This window comes from Notamacropus eugenii, chromosome 2 (assembly GCF_028372415.1).
Source record: "Notamacropus eugenii isolate mMacEug1 chromosome 2, mMacEug1.pri_v2, whole genome shotgun sequence".
Taxonomy (NCBI): Eukaryota; Metazoa; Chordata; class Mammalia; order Diprotodontia; family Macropodidae; genus Notamacropus; species Notamacropus eugenii.
In genome coordinates, this window is record NC_092873.1 from 534,170,399 (window position 1) to 534,182,674 (window position 12,276).

Here is a 12,276-nt window from a genome sequence, read left to right on the forward strand (position 1 = left end):
GGCCCACTAAACTGGACACTCACTGAATTCCTACACAGCGCAAACTTGGATGATCCTAATGGTGACCCTGAATCACCAAGAAAACACTGAACCCTTCTCTCACATGTTAATCATGACAAAGAAGTAGTGGCAGTGTATCACAGTGGAAACAACACAATTGTGGGGTCAGAGGAGTTGGCTTCAAATCCCACATTTTTTACCTTTGTGATCTTAGATGAGTCATTTGACTTCCCTTGGCCTCAGTTTCCTCATCTGTAGAATGAGGAAACTGGGGTAGATAACATCTGGGATCCCTTGAAGCTTTAGGTATAGGATTCTAAGGTTTGTATAAACATGGTTAATGTTTGTGCAATCAGGTTATTAAAAGAGTAAGCTTCAGTTCTGCAGAAGACTTTGCAGAGAGATCATGGTATCCAATCAGAGCTCAGCAAGGTTGAGTTGAGTATAGAATATGTATGAGGCATGTAGGGAGTGGGGAAGGGACTTGTGTGAAAGCATGTAGACAGAAAAGAAATGTGGCACTCAGGAAATAAGCCATGCATTTCCCCAAACACCCCTTGGACTTTGTAGCTCTAAAGAGTAAATATTGAAGGGAAATGAAGGTTTTCAAATGGAAATAGAAAAAAAAATGTTTGAAGCAGGAGGCCAAACAAATGTTTGCTTTAACTGCCACCAAATGGCCCCTAAGGTTTTGCAAATGCCCACCCATGCTGGCTGTTGCTCCATTCTCCCTTAATTCCCGTCGAGTTCACTATTGTTCAGTAACGTTTGTGACATTTCAGCTGTAGCCTGGTAGAACGTTTACAGAAATGTCTGTGCCATTAGGACGGCCTGTGTGTTTTAAAAATGTTACTTTAAAAAAAGTTACACCCAGTCAGGTTTGAAGAAATGAAAATATATGAAATCAAAGGCATCCCACGTCTTGCCAGGGCAGAAGCAGGCTTTTTGTCGACTGCCCATGGATTGATCGGCATGGGTATGATTGCACACAGGATGGAAAAGGGAACAGGAACAAGAGTCATGCAGGAGGCAGTGGGATGGCATCTAGAACACCTGTGGTCCTGGTCAAATTCAAACCATCCATCTTTCACCCTGCTTTTGCCTCCTCCAGCTGCTATGGGCTCTCCTACACCTCGAACCCTGGGCTCACATGGATAAACTTTCACATCATCTCAGATGTAATCAGGCTGTCATTGTACTTCTTGAACAACTGCAGACCATGTTTCAGGCCATGCTTATGTCTTCTCCATCCTTCCCCTTCTCCAGTTCTATCTCCCCTAGAGGAATTGCCTTCCCCAACTGGAACAAAATTCTCAAAGGCAGGATCCCTGCATCCCTGGTACTTAGCACAATGTGCTTATTAATTGTTTTTCACTCCTTCATGGATACAATGAGGTCGTTTTTGATACAGGTTGAATGTGTGCCCTGGAACACTATTTCTTACAATCACAAATTTTTGATAAAGAGCTCTAAGATCACTTCAGCATATGAGGCATGAATACATTCTAAAATAAAGCATTCCCCATAGTGAACATCTGGCCTCCCCTTACAGGCTTTGGATACCCTAATAATAAAGTCCTTGCAGCCTCTTGAGACTCTATTACTGTTATCATTGCTGTTGATGATGATGAGGGCAGCAGCGCATGTTTAGAAGGAGCTTCGAAGTAGGGAAAGCACATTACACTATTATCTCCTGTGAGCCTCCCCAGTGTCCCTAGGCATTCAATGCTATTGTGTCCTCATTGAACAGATGAAGAAACTGAGGCAAATAAAGGGTGTGATTTGGTCAGGGTCACCTAGTCAGTCTGACACTGGGTTTGACTCATTGCATTGTTGGATTGTGCTAAATAGTAAGAAAAGTTTTATTCTTCTTTTTATGTCCTATCAACTGGAGTGCTTTAACTTTAATACATTAGCCCCACTTTCGTCCTTCAAAACTAAACAGAATCAGTCGAAGAGATTTCTCACTTGGTAAGATTGTAGACTTTTCAAAGAATGACCAGTCGTCCTTAGTTATCCTCTGGTTAAGACATAACAGATTGCTCTGGGCCATGATTTTAATTCTTTCCACAGTCCTGGGCACCCTCTCTGGACTCATTCAGGCTAATAAATGTGACTCCTAGAACTCAGCATGTGTGATTGCAACTCTCTGCTAGTCAATACATTAGGGCGCCCTCTTCCTTCTAGAATTTAAAATCAACTTCTGTTTTACATGTAAGACTTTTTGTTTAACCTAATCCCATCCTCTCTTTCCAACCTTATTGCTTGTTATTCTCCTTGATTTCTCCAACAGTCCAGCAAACATTCACTCTTACTGTTGCTTATGTATGCCATTTCATGTATGTAGTGCTTACTATGGGCAAGATACTAAGATAAATGTTTTATATACTCTCATTTGATCCTAATAACTTCCCTCAGAGTTCCGTGCTATTTTTATCCCTATTTTGCAGATGAGGAGACTGAGACAAACTGGCATTAAGTGACTTGCTAAATGTCAGAGGCTGTTTGAACTCAAGAATTCCTGACTCCACATTCAGAGTTCTACCTAGCGCTCCACCTAGGTGCCTCTGCCAGCTCATTTTTTTTCTTGGTGTCGCCTTTTCCTCATGATGAAAACTGACTCATTCTTACTTCTTTCTCCTAGAATCCTTGGTTTCTTTTAGCTCAGCTCAAGCAACTTGAAGAAGATACTTAACTCAAATGTAAGTACAAGAAAACTTTCTTGATCCCCTCAATATGGAGTTACTTTTTGTGGCTCTTGACATTTTCTACCAATGTTGTACAAAACCAAATCCATTTTTGCTTTAGATTGGAAGATTCTTGAAGCCAGGAACTCTCATTTTATTTTGTATACTTTATTGGTCAGTATGATCTGTGTCGAAGCATTTCTAACAGCAAGGTATTGTACTTTCTGATTTTATTTTGCTGCATCTAGCCTTCTATAGGAGAGGCAAAGAGACTTACTTCACTGTCATCCATACCAAGGCTTTCTACCTCAAGTACCACCTGTCTGTTTTTGAAATTTAGAGTAACATTTGCATGACACTGACTGGAGTCCTCTCCCAAGTTCTGAAATGATTTTCTCAGCTACCACAGCCTTGTACAAATTTCACTCAACACCTCCCAAGCTGGTATTCATGAGTTATCCTCTTGATGTTGATGGTTATTTGGTTTTCAGGGGATTATCATTATCATCATCCTCATCCTCATCCTCATCATTATTGTTGGTTGTGGTAGTGGTGCTTTTATTGTTATAACTGGAATGAGGACTTTACATGTTATCTGAAAATACATATTTATTGGAATGATTTGCATAGTGAAGTAAATCATGCAGGTAATAATTCAAACTATAAAAATTACTATCCATCAATGTCTTCATTCAATAAGTATTTACTGAATGTCAATAGATATTTTAGATTTTTATAGTACTCCATAATGTTTAAAATTGGGGAATGAAGTCTCTGTCTTCAAGCACATGAAATATGACTCTTTTTGTTGTTGGTCTCAGAGGGTAGAATTAGAAACAGTGAGTTTAGGTGGAAGGAAGCTGATATCAGCATGGCATAAGGATACCCCTTTTTACCTAATCCAAGCTGCCTTGCTCTGCCCAGAAATGTAGTATCCTCTCTCAAATGATCAAATGAAATTATACTTCTTAAGCACAGCACAGTACCTAGCATACAGTAGGTGTCTAATAAATGTTTAGAACCCTCCATTTGCTTTTTCCTTCCCTCTTCTCCTTCTGGAGGTTTTCTAGTAAATGCTATATCACCATTGTTTACATCAATGTTAGTGTAGAGAGTGGTTCACTGTATGAGTTAAATTAGATGTTTTCTAAGATCCTTTTCAATTCTGAGATTCAATGAGAAGTTAAAAGCATTTTAGTTTGGTTGAAAGGAAGAACATATTCTTTCTAGCTGTGAACATTATGGAACGCTTCATAAGGAAGGCAACCTTTGTATTTAGTCTTGAAGGATGGATACAATTTTCAGAGGTGAAGATGGGTGAAAAGCATCACAAATATGGGAACAGCAGAAGCTAAGAAATGGAGATGTGAAAACATAAAATGTTTGGAAATGTTTGACTGGGGCAGAGCAAGTGTATGAAAAGCAAGCAAAGGAAATCTTAGAATGACAGAGAATGGGAATATCAGTGCACACAATTCAACATTAATTCATTAGTAATGGGAAACTATGCCACATTGCATAGTGAAATGTGCATTGGTCGAGTAGACAGAGAACCTGCATTCACATGCTACCCTTTGGCAAAATGGAAGGATTGACTTGCTGTAGGTGGCTTCTGAGTGCTGTTCTAGCTATGATGGAAGCAATTTTAGTTATAAAGGAGAGGATAAATGAGTGAGCTTGAAGATGGGAGAAAATAATAGGGTTTTTTATTTCTTCAGAAATGTATTTCTTTGTGTAAATTATGAAAAAAATTCCAATCTCTATATTACCTGTGTAGATGTGCTGGCAATTACTTTTGAAACACAAGAAGGGATACATGATAAAAGTCATCAAAATCACATTAAAACATCTCTCTCCTAAAACAATGGGTTCTCTGCTCAAATACAAGTTTGATTAGCTATTGTTTTGAAGTAGCATCTTTCTGTTTTGAATGTTTTAATTTCAGGCATTGTAAGGAAGGAAACCAACACTTGGCAATGGTTATCATCTTTTTAAGTTGAGAGTTAATTAGTGAAAAAATTTTGCTTTCACTTTCAAAATTATTCAACTTTTGCTAGTTGTTAAAAATATTTTCAAACCTAGGATTTTTTGGAAAAGCAAGTTGCTAAAGCAAACAACTTTCTTCCTTTTAATATTTTCTCTGATAGAAACTCAAACCACAAACATGGTTTGAATTCTGATCAGATTTTCTTAATATAACAACATCAAGTGTCATATGTTGTTTTAAAAATTGTTAGATGCCTATATCTAAGTGTATTGTGTATTTCCTTTTACTCTTTAAGGGGTATAACTGTTTTGAAGGAAATTATCGAGAAATAGTTCTTTGTTTCTTCTTTGAATGCAGACACTTGATTTGGTTTTGTTATTCCTATAATGATTTGTCTGTGCACATTCTCCCAGAAGAAAGACTACTATCTCTCCCCTCTCAAGGTTCCAGTGGTAAACTTGAGGACTCAAGGTTTCTTTAATGTTATTAACCCAAATTCCAATTCTGATCTGTTCTACCAACTGTTAATTGCCAATGATTATCTCTTCAGCTCCATTTAACCAATTTTCACTTAATTAACTTTTACAAAGGATGATTTACTGAAAAGATATTGAATAATTTGACCACCATCCCTACCACCTGTGTGGGTCAATGGAACACTCTAATCAGGATCAATATGCATGAGGCAATGCATCACCCAATCTAGATCACCATTTGTAGTGCCAATGTAGTGCCGATATTCATAGCACCTGTGGTGTCCATGAATATCCTGGTACAAATCAGAATCGTGAAATACAATAGACTCTCCATGTGGAAGACAGAACCAAAACATTTATTCAAATACTAGAAAGCCAAATCCTTCATAGTAACAAAAATCTATACAAAATAACAATGCAGAGGATAATGCCATCCCCAAGCCTTCCTCCTGTTAGCTTCCCACAAACCAGCTCCCTTAAACAAATCACAAGCAAGCTCCCTTAAATAAAATCATAAACAAGCTCCTTCACTCATGCTAGCCAGCTGTCTGCTTGCCTGCATCCTTCCTATCTCTGATTGTTCTCATGATCAAATTTTCTCTCAGCTCTGCTCTAGCTCCACCTCTTCCTGTTCCACTTTTTCTGTTCTACCCATTCAATAAGCTCTTCCCACCACAGGCTCCATGTAACTCAGACTTCCATGCAACCCAGGGAGGTCACATGAACCTGTTAATGAATGAGAAAGATCTTCCTGTTTAAATTACCATTACACCATTCCTATCAACTGTGTGGGGCAGTAAAACACTCTGATCTAGATCACTATCCCTACTACCTCTGTAGGGTGATGCAGCATTCTGATCTAGATCACCATCCTTACCTCCAGTGTGGGGCAATGCAACACTGTGATCTATATCACCATGTGTGGGGTGATGCAGCACCTTGATCTAGATCACCATACCAACCACCTATGTGGACCAATGGATCACTCTGACCTAGATCACCATCCTTACCACCTGTGAGAGGTGGTAGAGAACTTTGATCTAGATTACCTCAGTTTCTGAGAAGGATAGGCTCAAAGTTCAATGAGCTCAAAATACATTTCTACAAGACCTTCACCTCCCCAAGATCACACCTATGTCCAACATAACCAACACATAGACAAGTTCACATCTATGTACTACTGGTGTATTTCTGCAAGTCTAGGAGGGAGGGACTGTTTCTTAGAACCATTTCATTGCCTTTCAGTCCTGACTTAGACTCCAATCTCCAGTCTCAAACTTCTTATAACTCCTTCTCCTGTCCTTTCGAAGCTCATCAAATCATAGTCATCTCCAGTCTCCGTTATCTAAAAGTAGGTCAGAACAAATGCAATGAAGCAATCCTAACAGACTTGTATTCACAGGCCCTAGCTGACTAATGCCTTTACTTCAACCGAATATTGATTCCAGTACCACTGAACCATCCATTCATCCAATAGGTAACTGACCCAAATCAGCTACAGAATACGTGGGAAGGTTGTAAATTGGAGAGCATACTTGTCCTCCATGTCCTCACACCTTTTTGGAAACAGAATCCCTATCTTCTTTGGGGACTGCCTTGAACTTTCCCATCACCCTCACCTCCACTCCCACATTATATAAAATTAAGAATGAATTTTAAAGTTCCATAATTATTTTTAATTTTTAGTAATAAATATAAATGTGAGGAGTTTTGAATCATGGTGTGGTATGGTTTCTGAAGAATTAAAGCTCAAGATCAATAGAAAGACAATAGTGTGACAAACTATAAGTTGGTGTGGACCAGGACACATCACAGAGTAGAACAAGGTTATGTGGGAAGGACATGGATCATCTCTATGGGAAAATTATTGGGTGATCTGACTTTCTCGGTACCTACCCAATGGCAAGAAGTTTAGGGGGAAGACGCATTGTGGATGTGGTATCACAGATGGCCTTCCCATCAGCTACCTTACTATCTGCCCAGGATCGGGAAATCTAGATGATGTGTATTAGAATTAGAATGTATGTGGGAGAGATGTCCTATTAAAGAAGGATAAGGATAAGAATGAAACACGATGGCCAGGCATGGGCAGAATTATAAGATTGGAATCTTAGAGGGGGAGGGCACTTCTGACACCATGTAGAGACCTGTACATCTGACCAAATCACACCCCTACTCACTAAACTCTAAATGTTTCCTACCATCTCCAAGATCAAATAAAAAGTCCTCTGGAATTCCAAATCTTTCATAACTACTCTCTACTTTTTCAATCTTCTTACCCCTCACATCCTACCACAAACTTCCATTAGAAGACATTCCATTTGTCACTTCCAGGCATTTTCTTGAATGTTCCCCATGCCTGCAATGTGCTCACTCCTCATCTCTGCTTCCCTGACTTCAATTCAAAAGAACTAAAGTCTATCTTTGGCAGGAAGCCTTTCCTAACCTCTGTTAAATCTAATATCTTTCTTCTGTTAATTACTTCCTATTTACTCTTTATCTAGTTTGTTTGTATATATTTAGGGCAGTTAGATTCAGAGTTCTTTGAGGATATATGATATTCAATGGCCGTTTTTTTGTTTTGTTTTGTTTTATTCCCAGCACTTGATACAATACCTGGCACATAATAAATAAATGCTTATTAACTGACTGGCTCACTGATTTATGTCGTTAGAGAGAATAAACCCATTTCTGAGACTGCAGATTAATCCAAGAACCCAAGGATCATAGGATTAAAGACAGAGTTGGAATCTAGAATGGCTACTCATTTTAAAAACTATCAAACTGAAGTCCAGAGACAGACATGATTTTTCCAAGGTCACATAGTAAGTTGAAGAATTTAGATCACAAATCAAATATTATAGATCCACATTAATCATTCCTAATTATATTGTTTTCACTTCACCATGCTGGCTAATTAGGTAACAGTTAATAAACATTTATTAAACTATTAATATGTGCCAGCCACTATACTCAGTGCTGGCATTGAAAATAGGGGGGAAAAGACTTTTTCTGCCCAAGGAGTTGACAAACTTAAAGGGATGAGGTCCAGGCACAAAATAAAGCTGAAATCTGAGGGAAGGGAGTGAGGTAAGAGGAGTAAAGGTGCAGAAGTCAAAGTCCAAAATGAAAAGATGTCTACCTGGTCCTTCCCATCTTAAATTGTAGTTGAGTTTAGAGCCTCCAATCAGAATATTTTAGAGATGAGCTTTGAATACCAAAGCTCTTTGAATCTTTCAGAATGATGAGATTTCTTGGTGATGAAGTACCTGTTGACATGGAGGAGAGGTGCAAACTCAGTGTAACCTTGTGGGAAGTGAAGAAATTCTGACAACATTTCACCACAGCAAGCAAGAACTTGCTTTGTCTCAAAAACTGTGCCAAGTACAGGATCTACAAAAACAGAAACCAAAGAGTCTCCATCATCATGGAGTTTCACTGGAATTTTTATTTTAATATTTTTCCTTCCTTAAAAATGATTCTAGAACAAGTTAGAAATAGTTCAAATCATTTAGCTTCAACCTTGGTTTCCTCCACTTTAAAACAGAATATTAACATCTCCCTCATAGAGCTGTGAGGCCCAAATTAGCTAAGTTATTTTGAAAATTTCCTTCAGACCTTCAGGTATAGGATAATGGAACCTAATATTCTCCTTCATAGCTACCTGAAAGTTCTAGAAGGTGAGTTTTCCTATGTATTGAATGGTAGTTTCTTGCACTTTCTTGCTTCTGGGGAGAGGAGACTATGGCCAGCATCATTCTGAAACCTGAAAACTCAAGCTTGGACCTTGACAGTCAACAGGCCTCAACACTCAGCCTACCACCCTCTCTGCTATTTTGACATCAACTTTGAGAGAAAACAGACATGAATTTGCTGCATGAATTTGCTGACTGTTTCCCCAGAAACAAATATTCACTGGAGGTCTAAATCAGGGATGGGGAATCTATGGCCTCCAGGTTGCACTTGAAGACCTAGAGGGTCACATGTGGCCTCGAGGCTGCAGGTTCCCCACCCCTGGTCTAAATCCTCCCTGGTTCAAAAACAACCTAAAGCAAATCTTCGTTGTCACTGTTCTCACTTTCTCATCTGTTTTCTCTCTCAAGGCTGTTCTGAAAGCAATAGACATGATAAAATTACTCAAGTTCTGATTCTAGCCATAGAGAATACAGTGAGGGAGAAATCTCAATAGAACTAGGGCAGGTAAACTTCTTTGGTTCTGGGTCAACAATAAAGGGGAAGTTCTTCTATAATTAAAATCAATAAATCTACTCCTATTTGGGGAATTAAATGAGGCCGAATTGAGACATCTGCAAAAGACAAGGGGAAAAAATGAAGGATGGTCACATCATAGCTTCTGAACTGCAAAAGACCTTACAGGTCATAAAGTCAAATTAGAACATTTACAAAAAAAGGAAACTGAGGCATAGAGTTATTAAGTGCATTACCCCAGGTCATACAGCTACTAAATGTCTGAGAGTTTCTCCAGTATCTCAATTTCCTGAAGACATTAAAATACCCTTCACACTTCACCCACTGTGATACTTTCCCCATCAACATGATTGCACAATCATTATTGCCATTCACAATGATGGGCCAAGATCATCCAAACAAGACTCAGTTATGTCCACTAGATTAATTACTAAGCTGGAAAGCTTGATCAATCAAAGATCCCAAGCTAGAAGGGAGTTAAGAAAACTCCAATCCCAAGGCCTTTTAGGAAAGAGGAAAAAAACAAAAAACCAAAAACCCTGAGACTCAAGGAGATCAAGTTACTTGTTCAAAGTCACATAAGAAGGGTAGAATTTAACTCCAGGTCGTCTGATTTCAAAACCAAGCACTATGTCTAAATGAAAGGAGAAAACTGAGTGGCAGAGAGGTGTGGTCTTGAAAAGTTCGTAATTGATTCACACAAAATCTGTTCTTCAGACTTAACTTTCACCAATCTTTTCACTGTTTCATTCTAGCCTTTTCCCTTATTAGAAGCAGTGACAAGCTTCAAGAGACAGGGAATCTGGTTATTCATTTCCCTCCACCCTGTACTAGGTATGTGGCAATGAATAACCATTTAACACGTCCTGGCTTCAGTTTCATGATATCTGAAATGAGATCAATACCTTACCACTGAAATCCAGCTTTTCTTGAGGACCCCTCCAGCTCCAAGAACTATGATTTTGACAAGATTTGAAAAGCAGGTTATAGAAAGATATATTTAGAGTTAGAAAAGAATATACACAGCTCATCAAGTTCAACTGCCTGGCTTTTCAGATGAGGGAATTGAGGTGCTGAGTTGTTGAGGACTTGCCTTAAGGTCACATGATTTATAAAGATCAATGTAGAGTTTGAACATAAATTCTCTGAAATAACAACACAAAGAAATAAAAAAATTCTATAATCTTTGACTCAGACATCTCACTACACTCTAAGCATGTCAGAGAGGAAAATAAAATCCCCATCATGAATATATTTAGATTAATCTTTTTTTTTTTAGAGAAGAGGCCGTAAAAAATTGGAAGGAAAAAGTAACTGTTCATTGACAAATCACTCAGTAGACAAAGAGAAGACATGGATGAAATGGGATACTATAGTATCAGAAGATCCAATTATTAGAAGAAATCAGAGAAGCATAAAAAGATGTTATCGAATGGATGCCCAACAGAATAAGTCAAATGAGGAATGCGATATGTGTGGTGGCTACAGCAATGTAAATTGTAAGAACAAAACTCCAATGCTATTGCCAACCAAACTTTCATAATTATAACTAAGCTTCTGCCTGAAGAGATGAGAAAAGGCATTGCCTGGCCTTCTTTGAGGTGTACGTATGCATGGACTTCAATTAGTCTGTCATGCTTTCTTCATGTGTTGATTAGTTTTGCTGATTTTTTTTCTTTTTCTTATTCTTTATCAAAATTTGATTACTATCTGGCTACCAGAGGGAGAGAGTTATACATAAAATAAAATAAAGTATATCCATATCATTTTAAAGCAAAATAAAAAAAAAAGAAAGTGTATGTGTGTGTACAAATACCTTGTTAGATTTTCCTCAACTTTATGTGAATGTGAGGAATGGGACTTGAATGATGATGCAATAGGCCAAGTCAGGAGATTTCTGTGTGAATTAGTTTGATTCAAGGGATCTAAGAGATTATGAAGATTTGAGCACAAACTAATAATGTCACAGATGTAGTCATCAAAAAGTGAGTCATCATCTGGTTTGTACCTTCTCTTCCAAAAAGCTTGCTCATGCCCCCATGGACTTTCTGAGTTCTAGTCTAACTTTCCCCATCTATCCCTTTCTTTCCTACCTCTACACAGGCTTTCTCTGCCCAAATTTTCTCCCTGATCATGCTAGAAAACTAGCTTAGAGAAAAATGTGCAAGTACCAATGTTCTCCCAAACCTAGACACTCTCTGCCCTATAATCAGTCCCTTTAGGGGGGGGAGTGTGTCCACTATCACATCACATGAAAATGATGTGTCCTAAAACCTCTAGCCCTCTCATTCCATGAACCTCAACTTCTTTGAGTTCTCCACCACATTATGGGTGTTTTCTTTAATTTCACAGTATTCCTAAAATGTCACATGGCATACAGTATGTTTGTGAATTACATTAAATTTTGTTTGATGCTTCTGGAGATTTTCATGACATTTTTTGTGATAATATTTCCACTAGAAAATGAAAAATCCACCAGCCTTCTCCTGTCTTCTATCAGAAAAAAAAACATGGACTAAATGAATGAAAATTCTTGGCTATTGATTGGATAGCTCAATAAAGGTTGGATTAGGTAAGGTACCCTCTCTCCCTAACTAATTTTCCTCCAACTCAGAGGTGGGGAACCTTCGCTGTAGGGCCTCAGGGGGATGCTCTAGGTCCTGAAGTTGAGCCTTGGGAATCCAAACTAAGTGCCACACTAAGGGTTTAGTGTGTTTAGAGGGTTACCAGGGGCCTCGAGACTGCCAGTTCCTCATGCCTGCTCTAACTGCTTTATATTTGATTTTGCATTTCTTTGGACATGATGCTTCGCCATGTAGAATGCAAATTCATTTGTTTTTGTTTTCCTAAACTTTAGCACCATGGGACATGTAATAGATGATTGACACATATTTGTTATTGATTAATTGAATTGTAT

The 12,276-nt window shown here is 38.4% G+C and overlaps 1 long non-coding RNA gene across 1 annotated transcript in view; it reads left to right on the forward strand.

Annotated features, from left to right (window-relative positions):
• LOC140530323 (uncharacterized) overlaps positions 1-11,153 on the forward strand; it is a 40,237-nt gene extending 29,084 nt beyond the window's left edge. The window contains exons 2-3 of the long non-coding RNA XR_011975900.1: positions 2,645-2,702; positions 10,639-11,153. This is a non-coding gene — a long non-coding RNA (uncharacterized lncRNA). The remainder of the gene's footprint in view (positions 1-2,644; positions 2,703-10,638) is intronic.
• The last annotated feature ends 1,123 nt before the right edge of the window (positions 11,154-12,276 follow it).